Source organism: Narcine bancroftii, chromosome 2, assembly GCF_036971445.1.
Source record: "Narcine bancroftii isolate sNarBan1 chromosome 2, sNarBan1.hap1, whole genome shotgun sequence".
Taxonomy (NCBI): domain Eukaryota; kingdom Metazoa; phylum Chordata; class Chondrichthyes; order Torpediniformes; family Narcinidae; genus Narcine; species Narcine bancroftii.
In genome coordinates, this window is record NC_091470.1 from 36001212 (window position 1) to 36016830 (window position 15619).

The window sequence follows — 15619 nt, forward strand, 5'->3', positions numbered from 1 at the left end:
TCTTCCATCTTGTCCATTTTCTTTCCCATTTCTGTTAAGGTCATCTCCATTTTATTTATTTTCTCTTCTGTGTTGTTTATTCTTTTTCTTAAATCCTTAAATTCCTGTGTTTGCCATTCTTTAAATGACTCCATGTATCCTTTAATAAGAGCAAGTATATCCTTTACCTTGCCTTTCTTTTCTTCTTCTATTTCACTGTACTCTTCCTCTTCCTCTTCTTCTTCCTCTGGGTTGACCATCTGTTGTTTCTTTGGTGCCCTTTCCTCCTCTTCTTTCTTGTTTCTATTGTCTTCTGTGGTCTCTTCTTGCTGCAGGTGTTCTGCAGCTGTCGTTGCCGGCTGTGGAGATCGACTCCCCAGCTGGTCCCCCCTCCCGTCGGTGTATTTCTTTTCATTCGCATCGCGCATGCGCGAAGTATCGCGCATGCGCGGTTGTGCACTTTTACTCGGCTCTGCGAGCCATTTTTGTAGTCCATTATTTACCGACCTGAGGGAGCGGGTTTCTCTCTCCGCAGCGGGCCTCTTCGGACAGGTAAGGCCTTCACCTTTTTCCTCCTTTGTCTTCTCTTCCTCTCTTCTTACCGTTGCTTTCGATTTTACTTTTTTTGTCGCCATCTTCTTTCCACCTTTATACTCACTTTTCTGTAACTTTTATTTCTGTGCCTTTGTGTTTTCTTTTGTTTTTCCCGACTTTTCTGGAGAGGGCTGGAGTTCACTGTCCGGCCACTACTCCATTACGTGACTCCTTGTTGACTAAATTAATTAATGTAAGATATAGAATGGTGAATTATAATTTTTTGCATCAGTTATATTTAACCCCTGAAAAATCGAAAAAATATGGATTTAGAAATTCAGATCTGTGTTTTAGGTGTGGATGATGTGTTGGAACATTTCTACCTTCTGTTTGGTTTTGTGATAGAGTTCATCCTTTTCTGCTTTAAAATTAGGAATTTCTTCAAAATTTGTTTAATATTCAATTTCCTTTAGATCCAAAATTTTTTTTGTTAGGTTATTTTACTCCGTTAGTGGACTTGGGGTTGGATAAGTTTCAGACAGCGTTTGTTCGTCTAGCATTGACGGTTGCTCGTAAATGTATTGCCACGTCTCGGAAAGATGAAGCGGAGTTAAATGTAATTCAATGGCATCATGAGTTGAAGTCATGTATCTATATGGAGAAAAATAACATACAATTTACATAATAATTATGATATTTTTTGTTAAGATGTGGACACCTTATATGAAGAATATGAATTTCGTAATATTGTAAATTACTGAATGTTTTTGTTTATTTTTAATGCTTCCCTTGAGGGATCTGTTGTGGGAGGGGGTGGGTTTATTTTATTGTTTTATTATTATTATTAGATTACTTATTCTGTAAAAGTCTGTTTATTCTTATTGAAAAAATACTAAATAAAGTTTTTTAAAAATTAATAAATGTATCTAATTACACATTACATTTTATTTAAAAAAATAACATTTCTAATTAATTGCTTTGATGGAAAAAGGCAAAAAAAAAACTGCGGGGTTATCCTACAACATTCTCTGTCAAAGTTAAACTCTGTTCCTCTAAATCCTGCAAAGAATGTCCTATTGTTGTTTAAATCTGCATTGCAGATAGGTAAAGAAACAGGTGCGATAGGAATGGAAGATACCAGGCAATCAGTTCCTGTTCCAGCATAGATGCTATTCACTCTACTCAGTTCAAAGGTTAGTTATTTTTCAAATTGCTTGCAACCAATGTTAAATGTTTCAAACATTCCAGATTTGTTTAATGCTTGGTTCATTCTGAAAACTCCCTGTCTGACCAAGTTTAAAATGAATCTGTTAAAACTACAGTATTAACTCTCAAAATAGAAGTTTGAGAAGTCATCCTAATCCCTAACAGTTAATTCAAACACAAGCAATCATTTCAAGCAGTTGAAAAGAAATAAAAGGAATTAACTAAAGAATTGCCCTGAAATTCTTTTCTCACTCAGTAGCGCTGAGTTATTATAATGGCACTCTACATTTTATAAGGGGCTGGCTGCAGTTTAATGTCAAAACTGCAATTTAGAGAAGGGTTTATGAGAAAATTGCTAACTTTTCAAATCTTCAACTTTCCTGAAAGAAGTTGAAGCTTCATTTTTGAGGCAGACAAACAAGGCTTTTCTGTCACATCAGTCATTGAAGCTCTGCTAATAACAGGGCCACTCAACTTCAAATTGCTTTTTGTAAAAGAGTGGGATTGATCATCTGTTTGTGGGAGACTTCTACGGCCCAGTGAACTGTCCATTGTGTTCAATCAAGGACCTTGTCGATGAGAGGAATTAGGTGCGTTCATTATCAGATTATTACAGCATTTTCACAGGTTCAGACTAATCATAGTAATTTAGATGGCTTCATTGTCAACGTTTTGGGCCCAAGGGGATCCATTCTCCCAAGCTGTGTTACGTAAACCCTTGCTAGTTCAGTGACCTACGCTTCTGTTTAGAAAACATCTTGGGAGGTGGAAAGGTAACTGGGATTTTTTAAAACTTGTTTACAGCTGGCACATGAAGAGTACGTTCTATTTATTTTGCCTTCTGTGATCATTTCTTTGTGTTCTGCATAGTTGCTATATTCCAGAAGAGGTAGTGGCATTCATGGCATGGGAGAAGTTAGGGGGATATGGCAGGCAGGGGAGTCTTGTCTTTAGGCACTTTCAAGCAGGGAGCACACCCATCTGTAAAGGCAGAGGTTCTTCACCCTTACTGCTAAAGATGTACCTTTCTGAATGTGCTGTGGCCAACTCTGAGGCATCAATTCTAACCCTTCTTGGGGAAGGATAATCAATCGGTGGTGCGTGGAGCTCTGCTGCCTGACCTGAATGTACAGCCACTGCAAGCAGCTGGTTAGTGGCGGACTGATGATGCCATCAGCCTGTGACCCATCTCCCCATTCACTCCTCTCCCTCCATGACCCCCTCAAGGCAGGGGCAGCGGGCAGGAGCAGGGGCAGTTTGGAGCCATTGGGGCAGTGGGAGCCATCAGGGCAGCAGGAGCTGTCAGCAGGGACTGGTAGGGCAGCGGGGGCTAGCAGGGCAGCATGGGCTATCAGCGGGGGCCATTGGGGCAGTGGGAGCCATCAGGGCAGCGGGAGCTGTCAGCAGGGACTGGTAGGGCAGCGGGGGCTAGCAGGGCAGCATGGGCTATCAGCGGGGGCCATTGGGGCAGTGGGAGCCATCAGAAGCCATCAGGGGGTGGCCAGTGTGGGCTGTTACAACCTCACCGGGCCACTTTGGCCTTCAGGGCTGCTCTCTGCAGTTCAAAATGCAGCAGAGCAATGGCCGTCTTCCCTACCCATAATCCCCCACACAGCTTGAACCGCTCTGTGGTTCCCAGAACAGTTCCAGTTGCGTGGGGGATTATGGGTAGGGAAGACAGCCATTTCTCTGCCGCGTATTTATGATGGGTGGTACTACGGCCCCAGTCGCCCGACCTCCATCAGTTCCAGAGAGAGCTACAAGGCACCTCTCGAAATGAATGGGATGCTGGAGCAGCCTTTTAGGGCTTCTGTCTGAAAGGTAAATTTTAAGTTTTCGATCCATTCTTGTAGCCGGCTTCGAGGCGGAGGCCTGACATGCAATGGCCTTTTGTCAGAAAAATCTGGCCATGTTTCCAAGCTAGAGTCTCCCTCAAAGCAATGCCAGTTTGGTGCAAGATCATGGGTGAACAATATTCCAATAGAAACAATGTGCAGAGCTATCTATGAAAACCAGAAGTGAATGATCCATTGACCATTGAGGGAATGGAGGTGGAGAGGGTGAGCAAATTTAAGTTCTTGGGAGTCCCTATCTCAGAGGAACTTTCCTGGACTCTGGCATCATGAAGAAAGCACATCAGCACCTCTACTTCCTCAGGTGTTTACAGAGGTTTTCAATGACATAGGAAAGCCTGGAAAATTTCTACAGATGTGTGGTGCAAGGTATGCTGACCAGCTGCATCATGGTCTGGTATGGAAATACCAATACCCCCAAGCGAAAAGCCCAGCAAAAGGTAGTGGACACAGCCCTGCACATCACAGGTAAAATCCTCCCCACCATTGAGAGCATTAACAGAGAACGCTGCAGTTGGGAGAGCAGCATCAATAATCAAGGATGCACACCACCCAGCACACACTGTCCTCGCTGCTGCCATCAGGAAAGAGGACAGGATTTGCACAACCAGATTCAGGAACAAATGCTCCTTCTCCACCATTAGACTCCTCAACAACAAACTCAATCAGGGACTTATTTGAGGACTCTAACTTTTGCACTTTATTGATTTTTTTTCTCTGTATCACAGTCAGTTTGTTTATATTTATTTATTTGTTTACAAGTGTATATGGAATCCGTTTCTTTTTTCTCTGCCAAAAAGTGGTAAATCTGCCTTACTTGCAGTAAAAAAAAGAATCTTAGGGCTATATGGGATGTCATACAAAAGATTCTAACAATAAATCTGAATAGAAATAAATTTGAATTGAAAGGTAGAGAGGATGGCCAGGAAACCATAAGCCATGCTTGCCACCATCTGCCAAGGTACTAAGTATAAGAGTTGAAGCAGGATGTTGAAGTTGCCCAAAGCATTGGTTGGACGGCACTTGAAACATTGTGTGCATTTCTGATCACCTCACTATAGGAAGAATGTGATGACAATGGAAAGGGTGCAGAAAAGCTCAAGCTATGAGATGGGCTGGGTCTGTTATGCCTGCACCATAGGATTCTGAGAAGTGGCATGATAGGGATATATAAAGTTAGGAACATACCCAAGGTTCTGTTACCCAAGGTAGGGGCATCCAAAACTGAAAGAGTATAGGTTTATAGTGAGAGAGAGGATACTTGAAGGAAATCTGTGGAGAAAATTTCATAACACAGGGAATGGCAGGTGGCTAGAAGGCATTGCCAGGGATGGTGACAGTACCAAGTTCTACTGCAACATTTAAGGGATATTTAGGCAGGCAGGGGATGGAGAGATAGACACCAAATGCAGACAGATGGGATTAGTTTAACTTGGCTTATTGTCAGCAGAGATATCGTGGACTGAAGGGCCTGTTCCCATGCTGTACTGTTCTAAAGAGGGTCTGAGGGGTAATCTTTTTCTCACAATGAGTAGTTGGTATCTGGAATGAGTTGCCAGAGGTTGTGATGGAGGCAGGCACAGTAACATTTTTGTTACTGTTCCTATTTCCACAATTACTATTTTGGAGCATCTGGACAGGTACCTGAATGAACAGGGCATAGAAGAGATGGAATTAATTCAGGAAAGTAGGATTAGTAGAGATAAGCATGATTATCCATATAGATGAGGTGGTCAGAAAAGCTTGTTTCTATGACTATGGCCTAAAGATTGATGCAAATTCAGGCAGTTTCCAGAATCCAGCTTTCCCTCAGCAGCCAGGAGTTTGGATGCGTGCACTGGCTGATTGTGTCTTCTGGAGCTCATAGATAGTTACCAACGACCATTGTTTTTCCTCTTGGGGTAGGTAGATGATTGTATGTAATACCAGCAGAAACAGTGTGTGGGGTCAGATCTTTACTAAGGTATCTACAACAAGATACTGGGCAAATTCTGGCAAACATTCCAACTCAAGGACAGTGTCCAACTAATGAAGTGGGAAGGGTGCTAGAAAGACAGATAGAGATCCACATGCAATTCACAGATATGCTGGAGAAACTCAGCAGGTCACACAGCAGCGATAGGAAATAAAGGCTAACCAACATTTTGAGTCTGGGCCCTTTGTCACCCTGGGCACAAAACATAGTTCCTATGGATACTGCGTGACCTGCTGAGTTTCTCCAGCGTGTTTGTGAGTTGTACACAACACCAGTATCTGCAGAATTTCTTGTTTAACCAGATACAGATCTATATCTGTATTTAAAATTGGTTGTGCCCATTATTTAGAGAATTTCACCAATCACACCACTGAGCGGCAAACATTATCTGAGTATATGTTATGCTACTGCATTTTAATAGCTGGATAAAAACTATTATTTGCTCTCAAAAAAAAAGTGAACAAATTAAAAATTGCATCCTTTTCATTTTATAGTTAGGTAACCAGACTCATTTACAACTTGGCAACTTCTCTGCTTTAATTAATTACGACTTACTCTCCATCAAACCTGTCTGGGAACCTGAAGGAGCAGTGAGTGTTCACATTGTTCTTCTACCTCTGGGATCTAGGCTCCATTCCAAGATATTTGGAGCAAATGAAAGCCTCTTTTCTGTGCAGGCCACAATGGTTGAACCTGAGAAGGGTTGGACAATATCAGGCAAATAACTGATGATTGCTTACCTGAGATATTCAGGCAGATTTTTAAGAAAGGCTTTCACTTTCCATTATCTGTAGTATACCTTCGCTTGAAGTTCAGAATGTTAATATTTCTGCAATGTAAATGAAAAGGCAACATTCTTATTGGAGGAAGGTCATTAATTTTTTTTTCTTTTCTTTCTTTTCTTTTTCAATATTTTCATTAACATAGAATCAGAATTTATTGTCATGAACAAGCCATGAAATTTGTTTTTTTGCGGCAGCGTCACAGGTGCAAACATTCATATTATAACCATTTTAGGATATTACTATATATTAAAAAAAATAATAGTGGACGAAAAGTAAGGCTGTGTCTTTGTTTCATTGAAATTTCACATCCAAAAATACAGAGTACATATATGTTAAAATTCAAAAAGATAGAGTATACTTAAATCATATCATTTCAGAAATAAAAGCTAATACATGTAGCTCAGATGTCATTGTCTCCAACAATACCAAATAAAGCAGTTAAGGGATTAGGTTTAAAATTAACATTAAAAAGTTCAAAGAAAGTGTGAAATACTTCAATATTTCGCAAAGACTGACATGTCCAAAACATATGAATTCATGAAGCATCTCCAATGTTGCATTTATCCCAAATGTGAACCCTATGGAATTAAAATTTTAAGGGAAAAACAGGACAGTGGCACATTCTGGATGTGTTCAATTGTTTCCTCGTTCAAAGCAATGGTATCAACAATACCCCAAAAAGTCAGTTTTCAGTGACAGTAGCAGTGAGAATGGGTGAAGTGATGGGGAAACAGAGGTATTTTTAAGTAATAACAAATAAGAATGGCTGCATTTATAACATTCCACAATGCTTTGAAAACATGACTTGCTACATACACCACTTGTGGCTCTTTAATGACAGCAGAACATCATTAAAACATCATTAGTTTTTCAACAGCTAAGCTTCATCCATTCAAAACACTGTCATCATTCTGTGATCTTTGTTGAAATTGAAATTGCATACTATTACCAAACTGTAAATTTCCCATCTCACCCGTTAGCTAGAGTGAAAATTGCAGTCTCGGATGAATGGACATTTTTACTTTTCACCTTTTGGCAATAAACTGGGAAGATGCATGACTTTCCATTAGAGGGCCTATTCAGTTGTTACTGAGATCTAAGTTAGTGCATTCAGGATCAATTACAAATGGGTAATCCACTCTCCTGGTTTACAGTCCATGAGGCATGGATAAAAATTACCCCCAACAATTTGAAAGGGTATTTGTAGACACAAAAAGAATTGGAAAAATAAACAAATATTTTCATACTCTTATACCCTTAAACATACATTTTACTTTTCAATCATACAGCACTGGAACATACATAAGATATAAAATAGATTGGCCAGTTAACTTCACTCTAATTTTACACAAAGGAAAACTTGAAATGAAATACCATTAAACACTTAATTTTCTTCATAAAGACAGCTTCACAAAAGAGAGCCCCTCAAAATATGATATAGCACACCCATTTCTCAGGCATTAAATTGCCAATGCAGCTCATTATGACCCTGAATGACACTACTTGCTGCACTTTAATGAAAGCAGTAAACAAGTTGTCAAGATCCTACATCAGAGCACAGGGAAGCAGACGGCCTGACATCTGTATGAGGTCATGGACTGCTCTTAATGTGCATCGATGCAATCAGGAACATAACATCTGCCGGCGCCCTAACCAATGATATAGCCAGCATGAAAAATTGTAGGTTTTCTCAATATACACCTTAATTCCAAAACCAGGAGGTGTACAGGGACTTCTCCCAGATCCAATGCTGTACCAGAAAACATAGCTGGCCACCTCTCATTCATTTGTCCCCCATTGCCACGAACAGGATTGAGAGAAGTAAGACAAAGCATATGAATTAAAGATGGGTAACAGCACTGGAACACAACAGCAGAATTGAACAGGAATGGATATATAAAGGAGAAATAATGTAAGGCAGCACCACACTTTGAAAGGACTGTAAAGCCTGAGAAATTCATATCAGACCAGCTGCCCTGGTTATGTAATTCCATCAACTGCCTGTTCTGCATCATTTGCCCAAGATGAATTTTGTCCTGATTTATTGAACAATCCTCTAGAAAGCCACAGAGGAGAATATATTTTGAAAATGGGTTAAAGAAGTAAAACAGGATAATACCAGGTTTGATGGAGCATGTGTGACCAACATATACGACTTGGCAGAAAATACACCTTTCTACGGCACCTTTTCATGTCTGCCTGGTACGCATGTCCCAGAAGAGAACACTTCACTTCAGGGCTTGGTTATATTTCTGGCACACATTGTCAACTTTATTCAAATCAGCCAAAGTTTATTCAAACCTAAGTAAATTTATCTTATCACTCAGGTTTGCATTATTATTTTGGTGTGATTCTCTGCTAAAGTTTCCTTCATCTAGCCATGACTTTTATTTACTTACTCAGGCAAGTTAAGACAAGTCAAAATAACTGAGAATCTCCCGCTAAATGTAAATGATGAAATTCTTTACAAAAAAATTAATTGCCCTTTCATTGAGGATATAATTTACTTTCTATCCCATTCACTCAACTCACAAGTGTAAAGCAACGTGAAATTACATGCAAGATGACTTGCTCACTAAACACATACAGGTTCAACAAAGTCTCGAATAATTTAATTGACCCATCAATCAAATGAAGCCATGCGCAACCTGACCTGAAACTAAACCCACCATTGATTTAAAAAGAGCAGAGAAATGAGACATTCTTGCCTTAAAGGAACGCACCTTCCCTCAATATTACTTGGCCTAATATATTTCTTTAAGACAACTTGAGTCACAAAATCACCTCCAGTCTTATGCATAATGAATCAGGCTTAAGGGGCCAACTTGCGTATTTCCTCTGGTCTTAACAGTTCATTTTGTTTGTCGTCATTAGATTTGGCCAGGAAGTTTTTGGATGTTCTATTCATAAATATGCAATTATTTACTTGTTATTCTCATTTAACCTTCTTACCAACATTGCAGGAATTCCAGATTGCATCTTCTTGTCCAGGACTTATTTGTTCCTACCTAACTCAATAATATTTTGATCTTGTTCCTTCCCACCACCATTTTTAATTTTTCTAACATCTTGCACTACTTTAAAGGCTTCCCTGCCTTGGTCCTAACCATTTCATTTTCATCCAGCATATCGGATGCTTCTCCAGCTCCCTCCCCCACCAGAAAAGAATGAGGCCCTCAGCTTCTTTCTTGGATGGAGGCCCAATCCAGTCTTCATCCATCAAGCCCACCACCTGGCTAAACTTACTTTTATACTGAACAACTTCCCTTTTGATTCCTCTGAATGAAAGATGTTGCTATGACAACCCATATGGTGCACTAGCCATACCTGCCTATTTTTAGAGTAGGTAGAATATTCTTTGTTCCAGTCCTTATGGTGTCTATTCCCTCACTTCTTTCCTGACACTCTGCTGTCTCCATCATCTCTGACAAGTGTGAGGTGTGCATCTTGTCAAGTCAAAGCAGGTTAGGCCATTCACAATAAATTCCAAGGCCCTGGCGAGTGTTGTAGAACAGAGAGGAATATGGGTGCACAGTGCCCTGAAAGTAGTAAATTGCAAGGACAGGATGGTAAATAAGGCATTTGGCATTCTAGCCTTCATTGAGCAGGATATTGAGTACAAAAGTTGGGACATTATGGTACAAAGCATAAGTGGTATTCCACTTGCAGTATTGAGTGCTGTTCTGTTCACCCATCTATAAGGAGGATATCAGTAAGGTGGATGCAGAGGAGATTCACCAGGATGTTGCTGAGTCTGGAGGGCTTGTCTTATAGGGAGGGGTTGGACAAACTGGGTCTTTATTCTCTGGAGTTTAGGAGGCTGACAGGTGACATTATAGAGGTTTATAAACATGAGGGACATAAGTAAAGTCAATGCTCACAGTTTTTTTTCCCAGGGTTAATGACTTCAGAACTAGTGGACTGTGGTGCACCCAATAATCACATCGACATGATGAAGTGATTAAATGGCTTTAATTACTAAAAGCCTGAGCATTATTTGGCCAGGTTCCAGGTACAGGAACAGGAGCAAGAGGAGGCCCACAATGTCAACTTGGTCAGGATGGACGATTTGAGCTGAAGGGCCTGTCCCGTGCTGTCTGGCTCGATGATTCTGATCAATGTTTATGCTCTCTGTCACCTTCCACCTTACAATCCTTCACGTTCAACCATCACTCTGGTCATTCTGTCCACTCTAGTGCAAAGCCATCAACAAACACATTTTCTTCTCCCCTCCTCTCTCAGTTTACTCAGAGATGTGTTGAAGCAGGAGATGTATGTGGATAGGCCTTCCAAATTCTTGCTTAAATGTTGTCAAAGCCTTTTTCAAAATGTCTCTCACAAGTCCGCGCGCGCACGCACACACGCACGCACACACACACGCACACACACACACACACACACACACACACACACATAAATGCACACGTGAAAAATTATAAGAAAATCTACTAATTTATTGAAAAATTATTCTGTCAATAATAGATTAAACTAAACTTTTTAATTATATGTTTTGTGACTGTTTACTTTCAAATTGTGTTTAAGCTTTAATGAAGGCTGACAATAATCTTGTTGGAGACGGATTTTCAAATAGAGATTTTGCACCAATTAATAGAAGACAATACTGTGCATTACATTAATTTCTCCAACAGCGTCCCCACTCCCAGCACCACTTCACATACACTCAACACTATGCACATGCAGGTCACTGCCATGTTATTTCTGCCATCTGCTTCTAATCACATAAATGTCCATAGAGGGTAAACATTGCATTTTTGTGGCTCAACCCAGGTAAAAAGATATAATTACTATACTGAACAATACCAGGCATCAGCTTTAATTGGAAGCCTGTTAACTGTACTCACCACAAGAGGTCAATGTAGATCTGTGTGGTCTTTTGCAGAAGAGCTATTAACAGCAGGATTTTGCAATTGCCTGAAGTGGTGATGTTTTTGTGAGGATTACATGCTCACCAAAAGTATTACATGCGAATTCAATTGGTCATTGCAATGAATTACTTTGTTTAGTTCATTCGTTTTCATTAATTAGACGTCTAAAAAAGGACAGAATCTAAAAAAAGACAATTTATACCTCACAGAGCAAGAGAGGAAGTATAAAATTACAGAGATCAGTAACGGAATGAGAAGCCTGATGAGTGAGTACCTTGCAGTGACACTAGTGTTATAGCCCAAGGACCTTTTCCATTGTAGCTACAGATGAAGCAAGTTGCCTATGTTTGAACTGTCTCCATGTCAAGTTTATGGACCCAAACTCTGTCCACACAGTCAATCTACTGGAAATTCAAAAATACTGCTTTTGTTGCAAATCCTGGCATCAAAGCATTAACTCTGTTGATTTAGTCATCATTAGCTAAAGCTGCTGTTACAGATCATTACTCGTCAGATCATGTGAAATGTGTTTTGGGTGCCCTGTGGATAAATGAGGAAGTAGGTTGTTTCCTAATGAGGGTTGGCTGCCATCTATGGATGCTCCCTGACTCACCGAGTTCCTCCAGCATTTTGCAGATTGTTTCCTGTGCAACGTGAAAAAGAAGAAAAACAGTCTTAAAAGAGGCCATTTTAATAATGCAAATTAGTTCCTTGAACATATCTGCAAGATGTTCTGTCATAACTTTAATGAAGAGTGCAGAACTATGACCACATAGACTGCAGTGATTCAAAAAGCAATTCACTATCACCTTCTTGTGAGAAATTAGGCATGGTCAATAGATGCAAGTCTAGTCAGTGTGGCCACATCTTGTAAGTCAATAAAAGAATAATATGTTGCTCAGAATCAATGAAACATATTTACAGACTCCTTGACATGTTGTATTAATCCTTCCTCTACTTGTCCTGCAATGCACTTCATAAAGATTGAGGTGGTCTTAACATCCACACTCTTGGTAAAATAAAAAATGTTTGCCTTCAAATTTATTGGAATATCATCAAAAGATATGAGTAAATCAGATGAAATTCTGAATCGAATGATGGAGCTGTCTGGATAAGGAAGGCATCACTTGGGTCTGATGAAAACACACACAAATGCTGGAGAAACTCAGCAGGTCAAACAGTGCCTTTATGTAGCAAAGGTAAACATACAGAACCAACGTTTCGGGCTTGAGCCCTTCATCAAGGTGTTGGGTCTGATTGTGCCTTTGCACGCATGTATTACCTGTGTGTTGCATGCATGTTTTGCATGTATGTGTTCTCCCTTAAGGTGATTTAGCAATGATCAGGAACTGAATCCAAAACCGAAGGTGAATCTTCACTACGCTGCTTGTGCAGAAGGCAGCTGCTAATTATCCTCATACCACAGGCTTACATTCTTTTCATGACCTCAGGATGTCCTAAAGCACTTTAAAAACCCATGAAGTGTTTCTGAAATATAACTACGGTTGTCATGAGAAGAAAAACGGCAGGAAACATTTACACACAAGATCCTACAAACAGTTATGAAACAATGATCGGGTAACCTTTTTTTTTCTCAATAAGAATAAATCTGACTCAGAACACCAGGGTTATGTTCACTGCTGCATTTCTCAAGGTCTCAATGGTGGGAGGGGGTGGGGGGGAGCAGGGTTGGGGGAATTGAACCCATTGTCTTTGAGTGTGGCCTCATTTTCCCACTTGGGAATCAATTTACCAAGAGAGACAGACTAAAATGGCATATCCATGACAAGGCAAGACAGTATATATTTTTTACCCAAATGGAATGGAAGACAGTTTGGCACCGTTCTAGAAATATATAGACAACACATTTTGGAACATTTGGAAAATGAATATTGTTCTGTCGCTTGGTGGGGTATGTTATGTTGTAAAATACCTTTTCAGGAATTTCATGCCTGTTGATAATGTATCCATCTCAGTTACATACATTGACAGATGGGGCATATTGCCAGGAGACTTTTTCACCTTCACTTGAAAAAAAAGGAAAGATTATAACATTATCTTCAGCCTAATTATTTACTGTTCTGTGACAATTTCAACCCTTTCACTTGACTCTTAAGAACCATATGCTGCAAGTTTTTGTCCTTTTTAAAACAAAAAGCTCTTTTTGGGCTCAGAATTATTTTTTTTAAGGGCACAGCTTTCTGCTGTTGTTCAGGGTCAGTTGCCATAACCCCTCTCACTAATTCAGCCTCTGGGACTGATAGAGAAACTACAATCTGCGGAAGGGCACTTTACAGAAAAGACTTGTACCTTTATTACTGAGTATTCAGAAACATCCTGTGTGTGTGTCGCAATATGCAGAACAAAGGTGCTCTCAAATAGGTTTCTTTTATTTTTTTAGTGCAGTAGAATCGTTGGAGCAGAATCTAGTTATCCAATTCTGTAGCTGAGACTAACAGATGTTGTCCAATTTCACTAGGGGAATAATATTTATCTTTCTATGAGGATTCTCTCCAAAATAATCTCTTAATCTTTTCATATGTCCCACCCAACCAAAATTGTCCACCTGCAATTCATGACCACTTATCTTTCTTTCACTGTTGTCCAAACTATTCCCTCTCAGAAGCACATACAAACATGTCACATGAGCGCATCAGAAGATTGTCATAGCAATAAATCTTTATTCAAATAGTTTGTCAAGACACATGCATCAGGATGCTCTTTATCGTCTAGAATTCGGCATTTAACACCATCATCCCTTCAAAACTGATCAGCAAACTCCAAGACCTGTGTAACTGGATCATGGATTTTCTCACCGCCAGACTACAATCAGTGAAGAAATGGTAAGAACTTCTCCGCCACAATCTCCTTCAGTACTGGAGCATCACAGGTCTCTACTCACTTTACACTACGACTGTGTAGCTCAGTATGACAATAATACCATCTACAAATATGCCAACAAAACCACAGTAGTGGGTTGTAAAAAGGCGATGAGTCAGCACACAGGATGGAGATTGAAAACTTGGCTGAATGGTACACCAACAACAACCTTGGTGCACCAAAACTAAGGAGCTGATAGTTCAGGAAAGGAAAGCCAGAGGTATACAATCCAGTGATCATTGAGGAATAGGTAATGGAGGGGGTAAGCAAATTTAAGATCTCGGAGGCTCTTTTCTGGACCCAACAAACTAATGGCATCACAAAGAAAGCACCTTAGTGCCTCTACTTCCTCAGGAGCTTGCAGAGGTTTGGTATGACATTAGAAATCTTGCCAAATTTCCACAGAGGTGTGGTGGAAAGTGTGCTGACTGGTTGCATCACTGTCTGGTAATAGAAACAGCAATATCCCTGACGTAAAGTTCTCAAAAAGATACTGGACATAGTCCAGGACGTCACAGGCAAAACCTTCCCCACTATTGAGTACATCTACAGGCCTATGCCATCGGAACTCTGTAATTAGTAAGGGATTGCTTAAGCTGGGATGTGAGTGGGAAGGAAAGGGTGAGAATCACTGCTCTAGACCCAATTGTTACTGAAATATTTTGCTTGAGAAAAATTGTCATTGGCCCATTTCCTTTAGCGTTCTGAAACCGTGCACATGACGAGTCAATGAGGGATGATTAAAGCAGTGGTCTTCAAACTTTTTCTTCCCACCCACAGACCACCTTAAGCAATCCCTTACTAATCACAGAGCACCAATGGCACAGGGACGCGAGTGGAAAGAAAAAGGTTGAGAACTATTGTATTGTGGTAACTCCACATCTGATTAGGTTAATTGTTAGGCAAGTGGTCAGAGAAGGATCCCCCCCCCCCAACCCAAGAAAGGCTTAAATCTCAGGAACAAAATAAGCTTCCATCTCACTGCTCCCAATCTTACACACAGTCCTGATGTGGAATGTGGGGTCGCAGCTCCACGTTCACCCGAGTTCAGGTGCTGTCTGTGTGGAGTTTGTACGCTCTCCCCTTGTCTTGGACCAACAGGTCGGTCGCCTGACGAAGGCACCCGAACCCCCCGTTGAAACGCCGGCGTCCGGGGCGGTGGAGGAATTGGCTGAGAAGAGCGCGTTGCTCCCACCCCCCTCCCATGGTTGGAGAGGGATTAAACTGCGATCTCACGGGGCCGGGCTCGTCTCCAACAAAAGGAGCGGGAGGCAGGGTCCGCCGCGCACGGAGCGAGGGGGAAGGCATCGCCAACGAGACGTTCGGTCCGGCGTCGCCGCTGAAGCGCAGACCCAGCGAGGATGGTCCCCAACTCCAGCCGCGTCTGTGTGTCCGGGAGCCGGGCGCGCTGAGTGCTGGCATTCGGGACTCTGAGATCCCTCCACACCTCCGGCGTCTTCATTTTCACCTTCAGTGTGCATGCGCTATACAGGCGCAGCGGCCAGCGGGCCAACTCTAATA

At 41.0% G+C, this 15619-nt stretch overlaps 1 long non-coding RNA gene across 1 annotated transcript in view; it reads right to left on the reverse strand.

Moving 5' to 3' along the window:
• Nucleotides 1-440: 440 nt before the first annotated feature.
• The window catches only part of LOC138752299 (uncharacterized), a 49414-nt gene continuing 34235 nt past the window's right edge, over nt 441-15619 (reverse strand). The window contains exons 2-3 of the long non-coding RNA XR_011350498.1: nt 6288-6376; nt 441-1164 (exon numbers count right to left, since the gene is read on the reverse strand). This is a non-coding gene — a long non-coding RNA (uncharacterized lncRNA). The remainder of the gene's footprint in view (nt 1165-6287; nt 6377-15619) is intronic.